The following is a 6,000-nucleotide window of genomic DNA, read 5'->3' as shown; positions in this document are numbered from 1 at the left end:
TGTTAGGTCATATCTGTGTTAACCCTTCACTGACGGATATACTTATGTAAGTCTTGAAAATTCTGTTGTAAATGGAAAAGTGCAATGAGAAAATAAAGTCACACTGCTTGAATATTGCAGCATTTACAAATAATTGATAAAACTTTATGACTCAGTGTTATATAAAACATTTTTGTTGTAAATAATTTTCTTTATTAATGTTGTAGAAGGAAAATGCAATAAGGAACTAACAATCTGTGATACTTAAGTAACTTTTGATTTCTTTTTCTTTCATTAAACTCTCCAAATATTATAATGGGTTCCTATGTTGAGGGCTAATTATATTGAACTATTCTTACCTAGCTTGATTGTTGGGATAGGTCAGGTAAGAGTTGAGCCATGTGTCCCTAGATTGGCACTGCACTGTGTAACTTGATGTGGTTCCCAGTAACAGCTGTTTCTCAGTTTCACAGTGACTTAGTAGCAAGGGAGTCGTGTGCCTTTAATAAAGTTTTTATTTTCCTGTAAAATACAAAATTTTTTAAAGTTAAATTTATGGGTTTCATCTTTATATATTGTTTGAATATAAAATAAACTATAAAGGTAATATATATATATAGTTGTAGAGAAGACCTCATTGGAAGAAAAGGTCAAGTTGGAACAACTATTCCCTGCCCTGGACAAGAAAAGGAATATAATATATTATAAAATCACACCTGGAGTGGAAGAAATTAGTGTAATTCTCAATAATGTAACAGATGCAAGAATAGTTTTTGGTTTAAATAAAATCCCTATTTAACTTACTACTAAATTGCTGCAAAAAAATAGAACACAGTGGAAAATATAGGATTCCTAGACATTAGCCAGTGGTAAGTTCAATCACAATCGTTGTCCTAGATATGGTATTTCTGTTAGAATAAATATATACTTTGAATGTAGTACTGGTGAAGTAAGTAAATTCTTTTCAACTTCCATCAAAAAGGAAGCTGAGAAGCACTCAGTTCACAGGTATTCACATTCACCTAGGATGAACAGCAATATGCATTGACCTTCTTGACCCAGGGCTATGATAATCCTCCTTCCTGTCACAATATAAGCCAAAAGAACACTGATCATTTTGACATTTCTACAGAACATCATCATACTGATCCACTATACTGATGACATCATGTTAATCAGATCTGTGAGCAGAAGTATCCTAGATGCTTTGTAAAGAAACATAAGTGCCAGAGAACAGATTAATCCCCCAAAGATTAAAGGACCTGCCACATCAATAATGCTTTTAGTAATTTAATGCTATACAGTATTCTAGGACACTATCCCAAACTAAAGGATCAGTTATTGAACTTTTTATCTCCTACAACGAAGAAAGAGATACAGAATTGGTAGTCTTTTTGGAATTTGGAGACAATCCACACAAGTATACTGCTTTAATCCACTTATTGGGTTATTTAAGTTACACCTTTTGGGAGGACTCTACAACTGGGTGGGGTTTTCGGGGGGGGGGTGCCGCTGCTATTAAATCTGCTCTGAACTTTGGCTATATCAACCAGTAAATTTAATGTTGTTAGAGGTGTTTGTGGTAATAAATAAGACATGAATCTCTGAAACACCTCCACCCAAATAAGACTTTCTATGTAGATGTCTAAGGTTCTGGAAGGAAACTACTTATAAAGGCAAGTTCCTGAAATGTAATAGGTCATTAGAGGACACTGAGCCTGACCTAGTCCATTAGATCAAGGAAACTAGAGGTTATCAGATCCACAGATAGCTATATTATATAATTTTAATGGTACTTTAATATTGGACTTGAGACAGTTCAAAAGGTACAAAAAGCTTCTACTTCTAAGTAGAAGTTATCTACCAGCATCCATAACTTCTACCTCTGTTGAAATCTGGCCTTCCAATCATCTGGGTTCATGAACAGGAAAATAAACCCATCGTTACATTCATGCAAATCAAAAACGTACTTACACTAGGGGCTGGAGCGATAGTACAATAGGTAGGGCGTTTGCCTTGCACACAGCCAACCCAGGTTGGATTCCCAGCATCACATATGGTCCCCTTAGCAATTCCAGAAGTATTTTCTAAGTGAAAAACCAGGAGTTACCCTTGTGCATAGCCAGGTGTGACCCAAAAAGCAAAAAAAAAAAAGTGTACTTATACTATACTGCAGCCCATTCATAAAGGGCTCCAGGAACCAGGAATGAGAGAAACCCTCCCAGTGGAAAAACTTGAGGCATTACATATAGTCATCAATTTTGCGTGGTTGGGTCAGAAGGAAGTAAAGACTCTCAGGAGATGGTGAAACGTTTATATGAAAAGTGAGAGGCATTGGGGGCTGGAGTGATAGCACAGCGGGTAGGGCATTCGCCTTGCACTCACCAGACTCGGGTTCAATTTCCAGCATCCCATACAGTCCCCCCAAGCACCACCAGGAGTAATTCCTGAGTGCATGAGCCAGGAGTAAATCCTGTGCATTTCTGGATGTGACCCCCCAAAAAAGCAAAAAAAAAAGTGAGAGGCCTTGAGGAAGGAACATTAAATGATAAAATATAAAGATATCCTGAAGGATCTAAATTAACGTATGGGAGTGGTTATGAAATGGAAAGCTCTTCATATTTCAAGAATATAAACTAATTAGATGTGAATGTGCTGCTCTTTAGCAACCTACCAAGTAGAGTGACTTTTTTTAGTGGGCAATATTTTATATATTATGTTTACAGTCTTGTCAGGTTGACAAAGATAGATGCTATGCATGGCCCAACACCTTAAACTCTTTCTCACCAAGCCTGATCTAGCAATGCCCACTTTCAATAATGGTATTGAATTTCTATAAGGTGCTATTTCTATATCCCAACAGCTATGGGTCCAACCCAAGAACTGAAAGTAAGCTTGGTTCATTTACCATAACTCAACTGGGAAATGTGCTTCTCATGTACAACACACACCTGAAAGAGACTTCCAAGGGTCAGAGGTTCTAAAAATCAAGGATGATTACTTTTTTGTTTCGGTTTGGCTTGGTTTTTTGCTGAAGGATATTGTAGAAGTTTCATTAAACCTAAAACTAGGATTATTTAGTGATTATTTTGAATTTTAATGATTCATCCTTCAGGTTATGAAGATATGTCCCCCGATAATACTACTGGAATACTCAGCCCTGAATATCATGAGGAAACATAATTGCTGTTGCTATTAATAAGGAGAGGATGAAGTATGTCTTGAATTTGGTATTCCATGACAAGTTAAAATTGTAAAAAATAAGCAACTGGAGTAACTGTGACCTTATAGAACAAGATTACTAGGGCTTAAATTCCTTAGGATTAGTGACTTAAGTCTCCCACTTAACTATCGAGACTAACAGGAGTTCTTACTGAGCTAAACAAAAACTAAAACTCTTAAATGGATGGTAGAGGAAGAATAGGATGCCTCTCAGTAAAAGCCTTCAAGATAGCATGCTGCAAGCGCTGTAATTTGTTTCACTAAGCTTTTAGTTGTCTTTTTTCAGGAATGATGAATGGTTGCCACCATGGAGAACCAGTGACAGGACCGAGTAGTCTTATTGTGGGAACAGAGTCATCTATGCCAGGAAAGGGGAGTCAGCAAATTCTGTACCTGCCTTCAGTTTTAAAATGATGTCTCTTGGGGGGTTGGGGGGGAGGTTTACTGTGGTTCTTGGTGGTGGAATATATGCACTGGTGAAGGGATGGGTGTTCGAGCATTATGTAACTGAGACTTAAGCTGAAAGCTTTGTAACTTTCAACATGGTGATTCAATAAAAAAAATTAATAAAAAATAAAATGATGTCTCTTAAAGTAAATATGGTCCTATTTTTCACCCAGTCTGATAATTTGCCTTTAGCTTAAGTATGTAACTTACTACATTTTTATGACTTTTTCATTTAATTTTACTTAAATTGTTTTTAACATCTTCTATCGTTTTAAACTTTTTTTTCTTCTTTTTTTTTCTTTTTGGGTCACATCCGGTGAGGCTCAGGGGTTACTCCTGGATCTGCAATCAGGGATTACTCCTGACGGTGCTCAGGAGACCATATGGGATGCTGGGAATCGAACCAGGGTCGGCCGCATGCAAGGCAAACGCCCTACCTGCTGTGCTATCATTCCTGCCCCCTTTTTTTCCTTTCTTAAAAAAAAATTTAATGAAACACCATGAGATAAAATTACAGACTTACACACTTTTGTGATTACATTTCAGTCATTCATACAATGGTCGAGTAACCATCCCTCCACCAGTGCACATTCTCCACCACCAATGTTCCCACTATCCCTCCCACCACCCCCACCCCATACCCCCTGTCTGTGTGGCAGGCACATTCCCTTTTACTCTTTCTCCTTTTGGGTGTTATGGTTTGCAATACAGGCAGGAAGTGGCATCATGTAGTCTATAGTCTACTTTCAGCATACAAGTCCCATCCTGAGCAAGGCTTCCAAGCATCCTTTGCTTGGTGGTCTCTATCTCAGCTGCCTTTTCCCACAGCATGTGAGACCAGCTTCCAAGCCATGGAGGAATGGTTTTTAACATCTCTTTATTACCGTTAATGCTTCTGCTTTCTTTTCTGTTGCCTTTGAATAGATTGAATGGTTTTTAGTCCTTTTTCTCTAATCGTTTTCAAAATTATACAGTTTTTTTCTATTCTTAAAGCTGCCATTATAACTTTTTCTTTTTTTTTGGGGGGGGGGAACCACACCTGGTGATTTGACTTAACAAAGTCTAAAAGCTCAAAATGTTACCATCATAATATGAGTTAGATTTTAACTCCAATAACGCCCTTTCATATACATGTTATCATTTTGTGCCACCTTTTTAGAACAATGAAAATTAGCCATTTTATTGTTATTCATTTATTTAAAAGTAGGAGTACTACTATTTACTCAGCCATTGATTAAACTGATTGAACTGGGCATGGACTCCACATTACTTTTTTTTTTAATTGAATCACCGTGAGATACAGTTACAAAGCTTTCATGTTCGAGATCCAGCCATACAATGATGGAACACCCATCCCTCCACCAGTGCACAATTTCCACCACCAGTGTCCCCAGTATATCCCCTCCTCCCATCCCAGTCCTCACCCTGCCTCCATCGCAGGCAATTTCCCCAATACTCTCTCTTTACTTTTGGGCATTATGTTTTGCTATAATTTTCCCAACACTATTCAAGCCTGCCTGCCAGGGGCAGATACTAAATCATGTATTGTTCATTGCTCATTTTTAATATCTTAGGTGCCATGGCCATGCACTTCTGGAATCCTAGATTATAAATGGTTGGGTTCCAGAGACATTTCTGTAGGGCACTAATCCATCTTGTGATTCAATTGGGTGTCTCTGAACCAGGGCTGTTGGTGTACTACGATGGCACCCAGAGGCACATTGGGAAGGTGACAGCTAGGCCGAGGAGAGGGCCAGAAGCCAGGGAGGGACAGCATGGAGATTTAGTCCTGGAACCCGAATACCTGGGACTTGTTTGTAGAAGCTCTTGGTTGCCAGGATTCCATCTGGAGTAGGTGGGGAGACTGTACCTGCTCCATTTGAAGTGCCCCGGTGAAAATGGCTCCATATAGAGCCCGGAAGATCTTCAGTTCTGTGGTGTCTTTCGGGACTTGCTGCTGTGTGTTTGGCTTTTGATCTCTTTCGAGATTTATTTATGGGTCTCTGAAGCAAGGTCAGTAATAGAGTTTACATGATGGCACTGGAGTTGGTTTGTGTGGGTGACTGCCAGTGCTTCCATGCGTATTGGGAAGTGGGGAAAGGTAACCTACCCCAACTGTGAAAGTCTGGAGATTTCAGTCACAAAACCCGCATACCCGAATTTTCAGCAGATTATATCTTGGTGAGGTCCACCCTGAGACGAAGTCAGGCTGGGGGTATGGCAGCAATTTTGGATTGTGGAAGCAATCGGCTGTTGGGGACTCTGCTTGGGCAGGCACAGGCCAACCTGTCACCCTCTGATTTACCCCAGTCTGCTTAGCCATGTGTGGGTCCAAGAATAACTGTGGCTTTT

This window comes from Sorex araneus, chromosome 5 (assembly GCF_027595985.1).
Source record: "Sorex araneus isolate mSorAra2 chromosome 5, mSorAra2.pri, whole genome shotgun sequence".
Classification (NCBI taxonomy): domain Eukaryota; kingdom Metazoa; phylum Chordata; class Mammalia; order Eulipotyphla; family Soricidae; genus Sorex; species Sorex araneus.
This window is presented reverse-complemented; position numbering follows the sequence as displayed.